At 42.7% G+C, this 19,825-nt stretch overlaps 1 pseudogene; it reads right to left on the bottom strand.

The window, feature by feature from the left end:
• Positions 1–796: 796 nt before the first annotated feature.
• Positions 797–3,574, bottom strand: LOC119323603 (annotated as a pseudogene).
• Between the last annotated feature and the right edge of the window lie 16,251 nt (positions 3,575–19,825).

The following is a 19,825-nucleotide window of genomic DNA, read 5'->3' as shown; positions in this document are numbered from 1 at the left end:
CGATGAGCTAAGTCGGGAGCTCTATATGGTATCGGCCGACTAAAAAATTGTATCGACCCAGTAATCTCGCTCGCCCGGCCCTTCTGTCTGTTGGTTCCTTTGCTCGTCTTTAGCTGCAGCTTGCCTGCTGTCTAAGAAAAATTTGGATGGCTTTTTCTGTTAATTTTGACAAAAAATGGTGAAATAAAAAAATTGATGGATTTAAAAATCTTGTGGATTTGAAAATGACCAGGAATTCTGAAAATGTTTCGAACAAGAAAACAATCTGTGAAATTGAAAAAATGTAAAGCAAATTCAAAAAAAGTTCCAGAATTTTAAAAAATTTAAGAATTTAAACAATCACGACTTTGAAAAAAAATTATTAGGATGTATTTTTAAGGCGAACTGAGGAGAGAAAGGCATAACAAGATTGTTGGTAGACGACGGCCCTCGTGTGAGTAGGCATGGGTCACAAACAAAATGATCGCATACAAAACTTTGTGTAGTTCGCTCGCAAACTCATGTAAAATTGTTGTGCTCATGCTTCATTTGAAAATTCTCACACAAAAAGAGATGGATGGTCTTCTTTGAGACATCCTAACTACATGCAAACGGACAAAAGAAGATGGTTGATCATTTTGTTGTATGTGTTGGGGGTCTTATTCGGTGTACAAACCAATAACGACCAATTACATGCATTATTACATGTAAAAAAACACATAGTAGTACCAGCTGCTAAGAAAATACATGGTCAACATCAATTATTCATAGAGCCCACTAATACTACGATGACAACACCATCTGATAATCATCCAGAGTGCTCAACTTGTAGTTTCCTTGAAATTTATCATCCTCCAAGTAACAACCACAAACACATATGCGTTGTCATACAACTTGTCGAAGAGGCGAAAATAGGAAACTCTCCATGTTTTGTTGAACAGTAGAGTGCAAAACACGACCCAAAGGCCAGCCACAAACCCAGACCCAAGTCCAAAGTAAAAGGATAATAGTAGCTCGTAAACCTTCTCACTTTTTTGTTGATTCACATGCTCAAGACCATTGTTTCCTGAGCAATTTCTTTCGAGAGGAGGGCCACACAGGCCAATGTTACCAGCGTATATGGACGGGTTCTCGGAGTAGATTGTGTCAAGTTGATTGCCTAGGGGAATTCTTCCAGTAAGGTTGTTATATGATAAGTCCAATGAGCTTAAATACGCCAAATTCGACAAGCTTGCCGGGATGTCATCATAAAGGTTGTTCCTTGAGAGGTCTAGTGACTCAATTGACTTCATAGCCCCAATCTCTGCAGGAATTTGTCCACTCAAGTGATTCCATGATAAGTTTAAATTCAACAGTCCATTGAGAGAAGTTAACTCCTCTGGAATTCGACCAACTAAATTGTTGAGTGATAGGTCAATACTCAGCACATCAAAAAATCCAATAATACCATACTTAAGTTCTTGGCGTTCATTACAACAAGCAAAACTTCATTTTTCATAACTCCATAGTTGTTGGACCTGCAAGACTTGTGTGTCCCATGTTTCGTTGAGTTTGCTTGGGTCATTGCAATTAATTTTGACAAAGAGCATGGTATAACTCCAGATATAATATTTTTGGCTAAATTCAAATGACGAAGGCAATACAGATTTGTGACAGTCGATGGAATATCTCCATGTAACAAGTTGTGGCTTAGTTGCAGATATTTCAAATTTACCAACTCTCCAATCCATGACGGCAATGTTCCATAGAAGTTATTCCTTGAAAGATCTAGGAAAGCCAATCTTGAGTAGTTTCGGGCTGATGATGGAAACTTGCCGGAAAAGTTGTTGTTACTCAAGAGGAGGTAAACCAAGCTAGATTCATGAGAACAGCGAGGAAGTTCTCCCTCTAGAAAGTTGTATGACAATTCCAAGACAAGTAGGAACTCGAACTGACAAATATATTTAGGAATAGGGCCACTGAAGTAATTGTAGGATAAAGACAGTTCTACTAACAATCGAGATCCAAAATGTGATGGTAAAGGTCCCGAGAAAGAATTGTGTGATAAATCCATGTGCTCTAAGTTCTTCAGACCAAGCAGGTGTTCTTCTGTGATCATGCCATCAAGATTATTGTTGCTAAGGTCGAGATCAAACAAATGACCAAGCATACCGATCTTGGATGGCACATGCCCAGTAAGATGGTTACTAGAAAGATAAAGTTGCCCCAAATTAGTGCAATTCCCCAACCCCGGTGGTATTGCTCCACTAAGATGGTTGTCCGAAATGTCAAGTGTAAGTAACGCGGCGCAACTTGCAAAACCATGCGGTATATGTCCAGTGAGCAGGTTGTTGGAAAGAGAAAGATACCACAATCTAGTGCAATTCCCCAACCATGAAGGTATAGCTCCAATAAGATGGTTGTAAGAAAGGTCATAGTGCCATAAATAAGAGCACTTATGAATGCCTAGCAGTATAGTTCCTGTAATGTTATTGTGAGAAAGGTCAAGCATAGTTAAGTTGTTTAATTGTCCCATACTATTCATCAGCTTTCCGAACATATTGTTGCTCTTCAACGTCAATTCTTGCAATCTGTTGGACGAACACTTTGGCAATTTCTCCAGAAACTCTGTTATGTTTCCAGAGGAGAGACTCCGGTCAAGCCGTAGTGTTCCCAAATCACATAGGTTTCCCAACTCCACTGTCATTGTGGCTCTATTACCCATGTTGCTCAAATCTAACCACTGGAGGGAGGTCATATTTCCCAGTGCATCAGGCAACGGGCCATAGAGATTGGTATTTGAGAGGTCGAGGTACTCGAGGCTTGTTATGTTCCAAAACCAACAGGATGCAACAGGATGACCAAAGTAGTTACGGGAGAGGTCAAGGTGCTTAAGATTTGTGGTGTATAGGTGTGGGAGGGATCGAGCTGCACTTGGAAGTGAGCAGTTAGAAAGGTGGAGGTACTCCAAGGAGGGGATCATGCTCACCACAAGAGGCCAATCAACAACTGAGCTGAGGTCCAAATAACTCAACTCAAGATATGACAAGAGAGGTAGGCGGGTTAACCATGAGATGTTTTTTAGGTCCCTCTTTTGGGTGATAGCCGGGACGGAGAGGTCGAGATATTCCAGCTTCGACAGGTTGCCAAGCTGAGGAGGCGCTTCACCATGGCAAAGCGTGTTGGAGAGATCGAGATGTCTGAGGTTCTTGAAAGAACCCAACAACTCTGGAAGACGATGCGCATGGTCACACAGTCCTGTGTAGGCGAGATCAAGGCTCTCCAGATGCTCTAGTGAAAGTAAGGAAGGACTTATCTGGCCAACCAAGAAAGAAGTCCACCAGCCCAGGTCAAGCTCGACGACATGGCCGGTCGCCTTGTCGCAGGTGATGCCTTCCCATCGGCAGCAATCTTGGCTCCCTTCGTGCCACGACACGAGGTCGTCCTTGGTGTCGTTGACGCCCTGCTTGAAGGTCAGCAAGGCGTCCCGCTCGCGCGGTATGCAACCCGCGGCGACTGCATGAGCCGACCGCGCGTCGGCGACGGGGAAGACGCTGCTCTAGGTTGCCGCTGCCGCCATGAGGAGCAGGACGAACTTGGCGGGCGAGTGATCCATGGCGTTGGTGGTAATGATCTGATCACACAGATCGGTGTGGCTTTCAAGGAGTGGGTTTCGGTTGCTACGAGTTGGAGTAGCACGATCGATGGTGTGGTGCACTTAAGAAGGCATGGGCAGGAGCGTACGTGACGGTGCACTTAGGTACTTAGCTACTGTACTAGCTAGTTAAGTGCGGTTGGTCCGGCTATAACTTTCCTGTAGCTAAGTGCGGTTGGTCCTTCTTTAATTTTCTTGTAGCTAGCAGTTAAGTGCGGTTAGGCTTGGGTGCACCTTCGATTTTTTTTAATTTTTTTTTTGACATCAGGGTGCACCTTCGAATTAGTTAACCGGCACTGCGGCAATTCAGAACTTGGAGTCGTCGTTCAGTCGCGGGACTTCCTTCAGCCGTCACTACCAGAATCGTGATTAAGCCTGTGAGCCAACATATATTCCCGTCGGCCCCACGTAGACTCCCAGGAAAATGTCATTTTACTGTGGGCCAGACACTGACTGACAGGTTTTTTTACCATATTCCTGTAGGTTCTGAGCAGGCGCACAGGAAAAGTATATCCCTGTGCGTCGCGGCCCACAGGAATCGCATTCGGCCCTTCGCGCCCGCGGGCTGCCGCTTCGCGCCATCGGGTTTTTATTGCGCGCGCATTTTTTCGGAGAGGCCCACCCTTTTGTCTATTTTCCTGTGTGTTTGGGCTCACAGAGTTAGGCCCAATACAAAAGGAGAGGGCAAACACGTAGAGCCTCCATCCCCAATTCAGTCGTAGTCTCCAGAATCCTCTCGATCCCCAATCCAGTCCTGCGCTTCACCGCCGCCGCCACCATCGTCCGGTCCACAGCCGAAGCCGCCGCCACACCATCCTCCGGTCCACCGCCGCCGCCGCCACGCCACCCTCTGGTCCACCGCCGCCGCCGCCACACCATCCGCAGGTCCACCGCCGTGGCAGCAGCTACACCATCCTCCCATCTACCGTCGCGGCTGCCTCCCCTCCCCGCGGAAGGCCGTCCTTCCGCCTGCATCTTCCTCACCACTTGCGTAGTGCCGGTCTCTGCCTCGCCACCCACCGGAGCACCAGCATCTGCCCCCCACCAAGCTCCCGTACTTGTCCCCCCATTCAGATTTACACGTCTTCACCTCCGGCTGCCTGTACTCCTCTACTCGCTGCCTCACAAGTCCCCATTCTCCATATCTCTGGTAATATATTACCTTCTTTTCCTAGATCTACGATTTGTTTGCTCTATTTCTTGTGTAGCGTACAAGCTTCGTTGGAACTAATTTAGGCACATCTGATTAGTATACGGTTGATTTGGATAAGTTCAAACACCAATTTTTATGGGTTCCAACGCAAAACTAGTTGTACATGACCATGTACAGTTCTTTGGTGTGCAAGTTGATTTGGACAGATTTGTTTTGGTTGTTTTTAGACGTAAGTTGGAGCTTCTGTAGCAACATCAGTGAACAGCTAGCATGTAGCTTATGTACATGACCATCTAACTGTTCATTTTTTCTAGGTTGTAGCTTCCGTGACACCTACCTGCTATTTATTTATTTATTTAAAGTGAATTTAAGATCTATAAATCCTAGAATAATCTTATCTTTTCATATTCCAGAAACATCAGCGAACAGCTAGGGGAGTTGGCTGGCCACCCTTTTCGACGCCGTAATTTCCCAGCTTGAACAAGTATATTGGTAAGTTATAGCTTTGAGCTCTTAAATTTATGTCTGAAACAATTGTCTTTTTGTGAATTGTTATTTGTGCTGCTGCCCTTTAGTATGCTATTATTTTTCTGAAATAGCCCCATTTCTGTGAATTTTATTTCAGTATGAGTTCTTGGTTAAATAATGGAGAACCGTGATTGGATGTATAGTGGATGGGTGTTTGGTCAAGTCCCTTCTAATATATGGCTTGAAGAAACTGCACGATTTATAGACCGGGCCTTCTCTTCCGTAGCTGAAGGTGGTAAAATTAAGTGTCCATGCGCCAAATGTCGGAATTATTTTCCGCAAGAAAGGCACATTGTAGAGAAACACTTGTATAAACATGGGTATAAGCCAAATTACAAAACCTGGACAGAACATGGTGAGAGTTTTGTAGCTGCTGCTGATGGATCTGTCCCTTTAGTACATCAAGAGGGCTGTAATGAAACTGATCGAATGGACAATATGTTGGTTGACTTAGGTGGTAGCCATCTTCCACCGGTTACTGAGGAGCCAACCTCCTCTGCCAAGGCTTTTTATAGGATGGTCAGTAGTGCCGATGAATTGGTACATGAGAACACAAAACACTCACGTCTTTCCGCTGTAGCTCGTTTGCTGGCTGTGAAATCACAATACAACATGTCCATTGCACATTTTGATGATACCTTAAAAATAATCCATGAACTTTTGCCTCCTGAATCTAATTTGTCTGAAGACTTCTACCAATCCAAGAAACTCTTAGAAGGTCTTGGGATGCCATATGTCAAAATAGATGTGTGCAAAAATAATTGCATGTTGTATTACAAAGATAACAAACATAAAGAGAAGTGTGACTTTTATGGCACATTTCGTTACGAGGAAGGCCAAAAGAAAATCCCACGTAAAGTTTTGCGGTACCTCCCTCTAAAAGATAGATTGCAAAGGTTGTATGCCAATGAGGAGACCGCAAAGCTTATGCGTTCTCACACTCCTTCCGGGTCTGATAAGATGGTCCACCCATGTGATGGTGAGGCTTGGCAAGATTTTGATAAGGATTTTCCAGAATTTTCATGTGATCCGAGAAGTGTGCGACTTGTCATAGCTACAGATGGTTTTACACCATATAGTTTGGTTGCTGCTCCGTACACGTGCTGGCCAGTGTTTGTAGCTCCGTTAAACCTCCCCCTGGTTTTCTCTTAAAGCCAGAGTTTATATTTCTTAGTCTTGTGATACCTGGTCCTGAACATCCTGGAAAGAATTTGGGCATTCTAATGCAACCATTAGCAGATGAGCTTATGGAACTGTGGCTGGGGGTTAATACATGGGATGCCTCTGTGAAGAGAAACTTTTTAATGAAAGCAGCTTTTCTATGGTCAGTCCATGATTTCCCTGCTTTTGGTATGTTTGCTGGGTGGAGCACTCATGGGAAGCTAGCTTGCCCAGAATGCTTGAGTGATTCAAAATCATTTAGACTTCCGCATGGGCGTAAGGCTTGCTGGTTTGATTGCCATAGGCGCTTTCTACCTCCTGACCATGAGTTCAGAACCCAAGCCAATTCATTTAGAAAGGATACAATAGTGCTTGAGGGGCCACCAAGGCGTTTGACAGGGGAGGAAGTGCGAGCTCACATGGTTGCAAATGTATATGACACAGATAACTATAATAAATTGCACAACTGGACCCACATAAGCTGCTTTTGGGATCTTCCATACTTTGATAAACTGAAGCTTAGGCACAACATCGATGTGATGCACAATGAGAAAAATATAGCAGAAGCTATATGGAACACATGCTTTGACATTCCTAATAAAACTAAAGATAATGTGAAGGCAAGAAAAGATCTAGAAGAAATATGCCATCGCCCTAAGCAGCATTTGCATTTGAAGGACAATGGGAAGTGGTTCAAGCCAAGGGCACCATTTTTCATTGAGAAAGATGATAGGTTAACCATTCTTAAATGGTTTAAAGAGCTGAAATTTACCGATGGATATGCAGCGGGTTTTAAAAGAGGAGTTAGCTTCCAGCAAAGGAAGATTTTTGGGCTTAAAAGTCATGATTACCATATCTTCATGGAACGGCTGCTACCAGTTGCATTTCGTGGCTTCATTCCGGAGAATATATGGTTATGTTTGGCCGAGCTAAGCTTTTTCTATAGGCAGCTATGTGCAAAAGAACTTAGCAAAGATGTTGTGAGCTCCCTAGAAAAGAATGCTACGGTGCTTGTATGCAAACTAGAGAAGATATTCCCTCCTGGTTTCTTTAATTCAATGCAACATCTAATTGTACATCTTCCCTATCAAGCTTGACTAGGAGGCCCTGTCTTAGCCCGATGGATGTATAACTATGAGAGGTAAATCCAGAACTTGTAGTCCACTATAAGGTGGTGTGTTGGCTCTTAGGCTAACTTCTTGACTTGCCCTCGCAGATGCATAGGTAAACTTAAGACAAAAGTGCGCAATAAGGCTCGAGTTGAGGGCTCCATTGTTGAGGCTTATCTCGTTGAGGAGTCAACTAATTTCCTGTCTTTGTATTTTAATCCTAAAGTACGGTCAGTTAGAAACAAGGCACCTCGGTATGATGATGGGGCCTCTACATTTGAATCTGCATGTGACCTTGAGATATTTAAATGCCCTGGCCGATGCATGAGCCCTCAAGGATACCGTGAGCTCAATAACGACGAATACAAGGCTGCTTTCTTGTACATATTGACAAACATGCCTGAAATGGATGATCTTTTCAAGTACGTCTTAAAATCTCAATAACTACTGTGAACAATAATATGTTTTCAACTGTTCATAACTCTAAATAACTTCGTGTAGGGAGTTTGATAATGAGCAGTGGAAGAGCCCTCGATTTGTTCCAACACCGAAACAACTCCGTGAGTTAAGACTGAATGGCTGGAAATCAGGACCTGCTAGATGTCATGGACCTAATTTTTTTGACTGGTTTAAAACTAAAGTATTGTCCCTAAAACACTTAAATTTGTGCCCAATATTCATTTAGCTCCAAAACTGACATAAGTAATTATATCTTGCAGTGCATGAAGTCACCTAGCATTCACAATGCTTTACGCCAAATGTCTTATGGTTTTCGCACAAGAGTTGCTACTTATGGCTGTTATGATGTGAATGGGTATAGGTTTCGGTCAGAGAAGTATGAGAGGAAGAAATCTGAATTAACTAGAGTCAATAGTGGGGTTTGTGTTACTTCACTTGATGAAGATGACAACCAATTCGATTATTATGGTGTAACTGAAGATATAATTAAAATAACTTGGGAAGGTAGAATGAAACTGGAGCTAGTCTTATTTGATTGCCGCTGGTTTGATCCAACTTCAGCTGGGGTAAGGAGAACTGAAAATTTGGGATTGGTAGAGATAAATCACACCCCCAAACTCTCAAATTTTGATCCATTTGTTATGGCTGGTCAAGTTAGTCAAGTATACTACTTGTCTTACCCATGTAAGACTAGAAGAGATCTATTGGACTGGTCGGTGGTATTTCGAGTTCCTCCACGGGGCTATGTTCCTCCAATGGCCAGCAACAACCTTCCACAAGAACCAACACACGGTGTCTTATTCTATCAAGAGGATGGGTTGGCAGGCACTTTTACTATTGATATAGGACTTGGCTTAGAAAACATGGACTCATTTGCATCGGATGAGATTACTGATCCAAAAGAGATAGAACATTTGGAGAAGCTATCTGCTGCTATCCAAGAAGATGAAGATGAAGAAGGGGAGGAAGAAGATGAAGAGGATGAAGATGAAGAGGAAGAGGAGGAAGAATATGACGAAGATGAAGAACTTCAATCCCCAACCTATGATCCAAATGATTTCTAATGTTGTGCTGGTTTAGTTTTAGTGTTCTATGGTAGTTTGTGTTATTTTGTATACTAAAAGCAATCGAACGTTGTATTTTAATTCCTGTGTTGGAAGCAACTGAAACTTGATATTATTTATATTGAATATTTCTGAAAGTTTCTTTCTTTCTTGCAAATATGTGTTATTTGACATGTAGCCCACATGGTTTTCCTCTCATTCTGTTCAAATTTGTATTCTAATTCTAGTAGGTTCCCTCTGTAATAGATTTGTCTAACATCTGAATTTGTCTTTATAGGAGATGACTGGACTTCGTCATGTCCGTGCCAGGAGCGGATCAGGCAACAATAACTCACAAAGGACAATTTCTGGCAGCACTAACTCTACCAACCTTTTGTCCCAAAAGAGTAATGTGAACTCATCTCACCCTTCATCTGAGAAGCGTAGAGGAAGACGCATGAGAGCTACTGTTGAATTAAGAGTGCCTCCACGTGGTCGCAAAGTTGGCCTTCAACCTAAAGGTGAAAGGTATCGAAAATGATGTATTGTTGCACATGTGTTTCCTGTTTTTCTAGAACTTGTCAATTAATATAGTTAAAAAAACTTTCAATTAATAACATTTAGTGCAAGAGAACTTGAATATGAGCAATACCTCCAGAGTAGGATACCATGGTGCCAGGAAGTTGCATGGCCTGGACTATGTCGTTATTGGACATCAAAGGGATACAAGACCAACAGGGGGAGGGGACGAGAAGCTCGCTTGAAATCTGAGGATATTGCTCAAAACAGAGGAGGCTCACGACCTTTTGCGGAGGCACAACAATATTTGGTATGTCGTGCTTGTTGTATGATTTGCTTCATACTTAGTTTTTCTGTTACATGACAATGCCATGACTTTTCTTGAGTTTCTACGGTCTTGTAGGAAGAGACTCTTGGACCCGAGAAGGCGACGATGCTGAATACATATACTGCAATGAAATGTGGAATGAAGAATGTGAGTAGCAGCGGCAACAATGGTGCAATCATTAGCAATGGTGCAATCATGAGCCAGAAGGCACAAAAACGCATTGTATGTCATTGTTTCTACTGCCATACTGCTTATAGATTTTGAGGATGTTAATTTACTAGCATGTTGTGAACAAACTATAATTTTTCATTGTTAGGATGACTATACTACATTGGTCAAAGAGAAGTATCCAGATAATTGGGAGGGAAGAGAGTTGGACGGTGAGCTGTTGTATGAAGCATCAGGTGGCATTCCTCATGGTCGTGTGTCAATAGGCGATGGGGTTGTTAAGAAAGAAGATATTAAATCAGCAGCTAGGAAAAGGAATGCCAGTGCACCAATTTCGCTCACACTTCGAGAGAAGGAACAACTCAGGCGTGCTAATGAAGAAAATGCAGAACTCAGGCGTGCTAAGGAGATGCTACAGCAGAAAGTAGATATGCATGGGCAGCTCATAACTGTATGTACAAATTAACGCCCAAATTCTAAACCAATGGATCTCAACTTCTCAATTATCAACTCGAGTAACATTTCTTCCTTTTGCAGGCACTTTTCAAGGAGATAGGAAAAGAGTTGCCAGCGCATATACTACATATACTAAGCCATGGAGCTGTTTTGCAACCAGAAGTAAGTGTATGAGAAACTTGAAGTTATCTATATCATATGGATGAATGTGTGATGTCCACTACTCAACTTGAATTTGTGCATTCCTTCTGACCTGTCTACGCTGATGTAGCTGCAATATCAACATTATGTTGCATATGAGATTTTTTTTCATGTTTTATATCAAGATATTTGGCTGTTTGCATCTGTGAGCTTGTCTACTCTCATAAGATTCTTTAGCTGTTATGCCCAATTTTTTTTTCATGTTTTATATCAAGATATTTGGAACTTCAAAGTAGCCTGGACATGTAAATGAAAAGAAAATCCATTCTTGGTGCCAAGCATTAATCAATAAATGGAAATTATTTTGTTCTGTTGTCTCCACTTATTATCCAACAAAGTATTGTGTTTTTATTGTTCTAAATCAGATTAAATAACAATTTGGTTACTTGGGCTTGATTCAGGGGACAAATAACTCGTCTCAAGCCGGCTCACAAGCGGTTGATGGCAACAATGATGTCATGGAGTCGAGCGAGGAGAACGACACCACTGGGAATGTCGGTGATCAGATCGTTGACGCAGCAGCCAACCATGGCGGAAACTGATTGCTCAAACAACATGATAACATCAGACTGTAGGTGGTCTTCATATGCTCTTTTGTGGACTTGTGTATCCAATATGGTTTAGGAATGAGAACTAACATCTGGTGGTAGTTGCAAGCCGGCGTATTTTGCTAGTATTGTTGTAGTTGGAAGGTCCTTTTGTGGATGGTACCATTGTAGCCTTGTAGTGTACTTTGTTGATCTATATGTATGGAACTAATGATGATATATGAAGTCTGATGTTGTCATATAAATCTATTCTCACATGGTCTCTGTGAAATAATGTAACATCTGTAGCATCTGGGTTAAGCACATTGCTTTTCCGGCAGGAATATGAAAAAAAACATCATGATGCAACAGTGACGGCCAACGGCTGACAGGAATGCACGAACGTTGCAGCTTTCCTAGCACAAATTCCTGTCGGCTGAACCTACAGGTATAAGTTGGTAGGAATGCCTCCTAGTACAAATTTCCTGGCGGCCTTTCCTGACAGGTGGTTGACAGGAATATGTATTTTTCGGGAGGCATAAATCTGACAGAGCATTCCTTTCGTGTGAGCCAACCGTCAGGAATAACCGACAGCAATAATATTCTTGTGGGCCGACCGGCAGGCATATTGTTTCATTCCTGGCAGGCTATGGCTGTCGGTTGTTCCTGTCGGTTGGCCGACAGGAATTATATTCCTGACGGCCAGTTTTATTTTCCTGACGGCTGTTGGCCCACACGCTTAGTCGCGTTTCTGGTAGTGCGTATCTGCTTGTTTTGGAAGACCATCATGATTATTATTAACATTTTTTGTAAAGATATAGCTTGTATTCCGCTTAAAGTTGGTGCACCATATCGGTGACAACCCCCCGCCCCCCAATAGTATGCAGTGATATGGTGCACCAACTTTAAGCGGAATACAAGCTATATAGTTTTGACGATGCCAATATTGAAAAATTAACATGAGCCACAAAACATAAATGTGCATATGCAGTGATATTGATCTTTTCTTAATATCATGTAAGAGAATAACTTAAAATGATTGCAACAAAAAGTCAGCCCAACCCCGAGGTGGTGCATCACCTTGGAAGCAGTCCGGCATAAAGCACAGATGCAAGTTGCTGGCTCTATAGAGCACATTTTCGGCATTAAGCTCGGCTGAACTCCTTCAACTTTTTCAAACCGAAGTAATGTATGATAACTCAGATGCAGTCCAGCGTTGGAGCTCGGCTGCAAAAAGACACCTCGGATGCAGTCCGGCCATGGAGCTTGGACGCAAGAGGACACTGTTGCACGGGAAAAAGCTTCAAACCTGAGGTGCAGCATAAAAATAACAAGGCATTGATAAAAGCCAGGAACTTAAAGGGGCTCCTCGGATACCGAACGTATGAACTCTTCGGATACACGTCGACGATCCTCAAGATTGGAGATGGGAAGATTTGTTGAACCAGTTTTCAAGACAGACGACCGAAGACGAAGAACAGTTCGGAAGAACCGAGGAGCGTCCCCAACTTGAAGACCGGTTCAAGGGGCTACTGACGGTGTCTTGGACTAGAGGGTACTGATCACGTCGTCTCCCGACCAGTGGGTCGGGTCGAGGCCCCCCAAGGCGGTTCACTAATGTGCCACTTTGGGCTACCCATAACACATACAAGGAAGATTCAACAAGACTTGATGATCAAGACAAGGACTCCTCTCCATCGATGTAGCGACTATGACTCTTGTTATCCTAAGCCTCCGGTGCATTATATAAACCGAGGCTAGGCTAGTCAATAGAACATCTCATATTCATCCATCATACCATTAGGGTTTAGACCACAACATACGATCTCGAGGTAGATCAACTCTGTACTCGATACATCTTCATTAATATAAACAAGAGCAGGATGTAGGGTTTACCTCCATCAAGAGGGCCCGAACCTCGATAAACATCGTCTCCTTTGTCTCCGTTACCATCGATCCGAGATCCGCAGCTCGGGACCCCCTACCCCGAGGTCTGCTGGTTTTTACACCGACATTGCCCATTCACGGCAATCTTGGCTCTCCTATTGCCATCACCCAAGGTGGAAAACGGTGTCACCATGGATGCCTTGCTTGAAAGCCATCAAGGCGTCCCTCTCGCGCCGTAGGCAGCCTGCAACGGCCGCATGCGCAGACCAGTCGATGGCGACGAGGAAGACGCTGCTCCATGTTGTTGCTGCCATAAGGAGCAAGACGAACTTGGCAGGCGAGTGATCCATGGTGGTGGTGCAGCATCAAGGACTGGGCTTTAGTTGCATCGATGGTGCGCTAAAGAAGGGAGCTCCTATCTGAGGCTACCTGTGTCAGATAGTCGAGCAAACGCACAGGTGCATCACGAGTGGGCCTGCCTATAGCGTGCACTGTAGCGCACATCTATTGTCGCGTGCAGTGTTCTGTTTTCCCTAGTTTCTTCTGGTTTTTCAATTTTTCTTTTTTCTTTTTTGTTTATTTCTCTTTTTTAGGCAACAGGAATCGAACCCGGCCCGCACCTGCAGACTCACTACTAACTATGACTATACCTGGTGACCATATCAGAAAACCGGATGTTTTTGTTTAGAAGTGGGCTAATTCATTAGATATTTGATTATCGCGAGTAGGCCACTGTTATGGTGCAGCCCTCCATTTGCTTTTTTTTCTGTTAGGAATTGGTACTACTCGGATTTTGTTGTATTTCTATAGAGAATGCATTTCCGGTTTTTCTTTCACTCATGAATCATTTGTGGTTCACTTCTTGATGGAAGTAGGCATCCCCACGAGCACTCCGATGATGCCGAGAACGACGTTGGTGGTGGAATCAAAGAGGATTCTATATGAGATGCACTTGGACACGTGGGAGATGTTGGCAAAGGGAAGGTGGCGCGTCGTATCATGGTCGAATCCAAGCAAATCTTCATACTAATTTGGTGAGCGAGGGGCCATCATAGGAGGGAAGACTATATGTAGTTCCAATATAATAATTATGTAGTCACCGGGTTGTAGTTATCAACATGGTTATTTTTATAGTTACCAAGTTGTATATATTATAGAAACATGATTATTGCAGACCGACTTACCCATTATTTGGTTACAAAAATCGTTGAAAACATTCCTTGGCAACTATTGTGTAAATAACATGATAGTATAGGCTCCAGGACCTGATAATTTAGCTACAAACACCACGATAATTTTGACCCAGAGAAAAAGATATTAAAAACATACAGCCAATAGCTTTTTGTGTAAATAGTATGATAATATATGCTTTCGGACCTGATAACTTAGATATAAAACACCATGATAACTTCGACCCGTGGAAAAAAGTTGTTGAAAACATACCACCGATCACTTCTGTGTAAAATTGTGATAATATACGCTTCCAGACATGATAAGTTAGGTAAAAACACCACGATAACTTATGACCTGTGGATAAAAGTTATTGAAAACATACTTTATAAATAACATGGTAACACAAGCTCCCGAACCTGATAACTTATGTACAAATACCATGATAATTTTTGACCCGTGGAAAAAAGTTACAGAAAACATACTCTGTAAATAACATGGTAACACAGGCTTCCGGACCTGATAACTTATGTACTCCCTCCGGTCCTTTTTACTCTGCATATTAGGTTTGTCTGAAGTCAATCTCATCCAACTTTGACCAAGTTTATATAAAAAATTATTGACATTTACATAACAACACCAACATCATTAGATTCATCTCGGAATATATTTTCATACTATATTTATTAGACATTATAGATGCTAATAATTTCTAATATAAATTTGATCAAACTTAGCTAAGTTTGACTTTCGGCAAATCCAATGTGCAGAGTAAAAAGGACCGGAGGGAGTACAAACATGGCGATAATTTTGACCCATGAAAGAAGTTGTTGAAAATATACGCACAACTAAGTTGATAATTTACTTAGTCCAAATGTGATAACTTTTGACCGGGAGGGGGAGGGATTTGTTGAAAAACACCCTTGGTAATACGTGTGTGAATAGCATGGTAATATACACACAACAAAGTTAATAACTTAGTTAATCTAAGCCAGATAACCTTTTGACCCAAAGAAGTTGTCGAAACATACCAATAGTTTCAAAGGCCTTGTCGCAATGATTTTTTATGTGAAAATGATTTTTGTATCAGAGTGGCTACTTGAGTTACAAAGTACTTTAAAAATATTAAATTTTTGTGGAATCCTCCGTGACATTAGCATTTCCCATTCTCTAGGCGCATGCATGTGCATGTGGGGAGAAGGCCGAAGAAACCATTTTTATGCCCCAGTAATTTCTGTGTAAACAACACGATAACTTACGCTCAATTAGCATGATAACTTGCATAGGATATGAGTAGTAATTTTTTATCTGAAAAAGTCGTCGGAACATACCAACATGGGATCTAGTTCGAAGATCTCATTCTCACGAATCTTTTATATGAAAACTGTTTTTTGATCAAAGCGAAGGTTTGAGCTACAAAATATTTACATGGGAAGAAAAGTTGGAAGAGCATCTTTTTATGCCCGGTATTTTCTATGAAAAACAGATTGGTAACTATGTGTCACAGCGTGATAGCTTACGTAGCACATGCGTGATAACTTTTTAGCCGAAAAAAAGTCATTAAAATATATCAACATGGGATCTAGTTTCGAAGGTCTCGTCGTGACGAATTTTTTATGTGAAGTGTTAGAATAAATCTGAGGCATACGTCGATCATTCGAGGACCAAGCAATCACACGAGTACGACACCGAGATTTGTTAACGAGGTTCACCGATATGGCTACATTCCCGGGGCCTGATTACGGGCGCTCCTCCCCGTGACATCGTCACAATACCGCACACCGGCCTCTCGGGCGCCAGCACAGGCCGTCGGCTCCCCCTTGCACGCCTGTGCTATTATGTTGGCATAGGTTACATTGTGTGTTTACCCCCGCTATATAAGAGAGGCCTAGGATACAAGTGTCCTACTTGGACACGACTCCGTATCCTATCTAAACACAATACAACTACAAGTCCAACTGTAACCTACCTTGTACACAATATTCGACACAACTCTAACAAACTCCACCTTGGCGAATATTCTCCATAATCCTGAATTTTTCCATGTGTCAAACTTCCATGTACATTGGACTTGAGCTTATCCCATGAGCACCGCTGCTACTCCAAAGACTCCATATGACTCCACCTGCAACTTGTAGTCCCTTCTTTTCTTGACCATAGTCAACACTCGAGCAAAATTAAGTTCCTTGTTACTCTAGTTTGTGCTCCCAATTTTCAGAGTATCTGTCCAACGCCATCACACACCGATCACTGACCTGCGTGAAAATGAACAACTCATATATTGGGTGTCACACATAAGAGTTACCTGAACTCAACATCACCGCTCCTTTCTTGACTGCCTGTCTGAAACTTGAAGGAATTTCACCGGTTCTTGTAATCATCCCGAGTCAAATTCGCAGTTGTCTCACCACATGTATGACCACCAGAGCCCTGGCACGTCTCCATGTCCCGTGCATACCGCACGCCTCGCCGCTATTATCGCGTTGAGCCTCCGCTGTCCTGGTCGAGTCTCAAGGGTTGCAAAACCACACCACTCAACCCCCATTGCAGAGTACCATCGATCATCACCGACCGATGACGAGTTTCATGCTTCCATCAGACCACCGGGCTCCAGTCCGAACTGCATGTCACTCGCTTTTCCCCCTTGCTGAATAGGCTTCGATTCCCTGGATCCTTACATCGTAGCCCCTCAATCGAGCTCCACCTTCAACATGACTCCATGGTAGATGATCAGTCTACCCTCGCACCCCGCCGACTTCAAGCTCACATGTGCACCTTCTTGAATCAACCCCGCGCCATAGTCTTGTCGAAGCCGCACAAGCCCTCGGGGCATGCGCCACGTGTTTCCACGCTCAGAAGTCGGTCACCATCGGCATCACGCTCCTATGTCGTCGTCGCCGATCTCACCACCGTCTTCTGTACCAACCAACTTGCGTCGATCCGTCAGACCGACAAGTTTGACCCAGCTAAACATATCCGACCGCAACCATGCTCCACCTTGCACCATGACTGCTCGCACATCTGTGCATATCTTGGACGCCCTGTGTATGCATGATTCTGCCACAACGCGCTCCAGACTCCTCCAAGCCTTATACGCACATCGTCAATCTGCCATCATTATGGTAAAAACCTCGTGTCCAATTAGCAACACTTCCAAAAGAAATTTACTTTCCTGATAGTCTTCATGAACACAACAAAACTTTGCTCCCATAACCTCAAAAGTCCTTTCTTTATTGTGTTGTTGTCAATGCCACGGTCAATACCAAACCATGCAGATTGCCTTTTTTTTCAAACAAATCTCTTTACGTGCAAGCCTTCACAGCTCACCGAACGCCTTTGCAGCCTCCTGTAGCACACAGTACATGACCACACGCATGTGCACTGCCCTTGTGCAACTCAACGGAACCTTACCATCGATCTGCTGCTCCACACGCGTTACATGCACGTGCCGCCACTGCCAACGCCTCGTTGTCGCTGCTGCTTCGTAGCGATCCCGCTTGTGCCACTGCTTGCTGCTTCCGTGTTACGTGCTGCCGCTAGCACGCACTCTCGATCGAAACATCCGATCTCGCCGAGAAACACGCCGCGCTAGTCCGGTTGCTTTTCCGTAGACTGAAACAACCCGACATCTCTGCCTCCTCGATCTTTCGCAGAATTCCGTCGTCATCTCATCCTCCTCTAAATCAACATCACGGCCTCGAATCGAACCTTGCTCATGATACCACTTGTTAAAATAAATCCGAGGCATACCGTCGATCATCCAAGGACCAAGCAATGACACGAGCATGACACCGAAATTTGTTAACGAGGTTCACCGATATGGCTACATCCTCGGGCCCTGACTACGGGCGCTCCTCCCCGTGAAACCATCACAATACCGCACACCGGCCACCCGGGCGCCGGCTCCCCCTTGCGCGTCTGTGCTATTATGTTGGCATAGGTTACATCACGTGTCTACCCCCGCTATATAAGAGAGGCCTAGGATACAAGTGTCATACTTGGACACGACTCCATATCCTATCTAAACACAATACAACTACAAGTCCAACTGTAACCTATCTTGTACACAATATTCGACACAACTCTAACATGAAGATAGTTTTTCAATCCGACCGATGGTTTGAGCTACAAAACATTTTGAATTTTCAATCTTGAAAAAGGATCCGCTAACATCATCAGTTTCGTTTTTTTCCTGCATGCATGTAGTTAGGTTCTAATTAAACAAAGATTGGTGGAAACATGCAAAAAAAATGCATGCATGCATGGAAGGTCGTTCGGATATCTCCCTTAAATACCGTACGTTAGGAAGTTAGTCTCATCCTTTAATTTTATGTGCGTGTTTTTAAAAGATGTCATTTTTTTTGGAAAATATTCATTAAAAAATGTTCAAAATTTATTCATAATTCCAAAAATAATTCAGAACTTCCAAAACTTGATAAATTTCGTACACATGAACATTTATTAAAAACACGAACATTTTTTAAAATATTGAAATGTTTTTCTAAAACATGAACATTTTTAAAATTATGTTTTTTTAATTTGAAATTTCATTTGAAAACACAAACATTTTTTCAAATATGCGAACCTTTTTTGAAAAATATTATTTTCTTTTGAAATTTGCTAAAAATTTAAATTTGCAAACATTTTTTTGAAAACACAAATATTTTTTGAAAATTATGAACATTTTCTAAATTTTGTGAATATTTTTTCAAATTTATTAACTGTTATTGAAAATGCGAATATTTTTTAAAATTTGCCAATTTGTTAAAATTTATGATCATTTTTAGAAAATGATTTTTTTAAAAATTTATTAACATTTTTTGAAAACCCAATTTTTTTTCAAATTCGCGAACAATTTTGAACTATGAATATTTTTTGAAATTTGTGAATTTTGGAAAAATGAAAAATAAACAAGAAAGGAAAGAAAAGAAAAGAAAAACAAAATGAAAAGAGAAAAAAAAAGAGTAAAGAAAAAAGAAAACTGGAAAAACCATAAAGAAAACCGGTTCAGGAAACCAGAACCGGTCAGGAAGTTTCCAGCAGGTTCTCAAGACCTGACCGCTCGCTTGTGGAAAATCAATACTTGGGCTGGCCCATGGACCAGCAATGGTGGCGGAGCCCCGACAATTTGCCGCAGCGTGCGGCAAATAGGGTTTTGCACTAAGAAGGCATGGGCAGGTATGTATACGATGATGCACTTAAGGCCGGCCCTGGGCCAGGCCTGGGCTGCAGGGGCGGCGACAGCTTGGGGCTCGGCCGAATAACTGGGGGCTGCGGCCCAGCGCGTATGTAGCTACAGGGGAGGCGATATAGCCATATAGGCACAATACTGATGCAATCAAAAAGAAAGGCCGGTAAGCCGCCGTGTCTGGTTAGTCCTCCCCGGAGATTTGAATTTTATACCTGTAAAATGTTGTGACAATTTAAATAAAGCCTGGCGAGGATGTCTCAAAAAAAAGGCCGTTGTTCGCACTTGCCTCCGGTCGCCGTTCAGGCGCCGGGA

This window comes from Triticum dicoccoides, chromosome 6B (assembly GCF_002162155.2).
Source record: "Triticum dicoccoides isolate Atlit2015 ecotype Zavitan chromosome 6B, WEW_v2.0, whole genome shotgun sequence".
Taxonomy (NCBI): domain Eukaryota; kingdom Viridiplantae; phylum Streptophyta; class Magnoliopsida; order Poales; family Poaceae; genus Triticum; species Triticum dicoccoides.
Note: the sequence above shows the minus strand (reverse complement) of the source record. Positions and strands in the feature narration are given on the sequence as shown.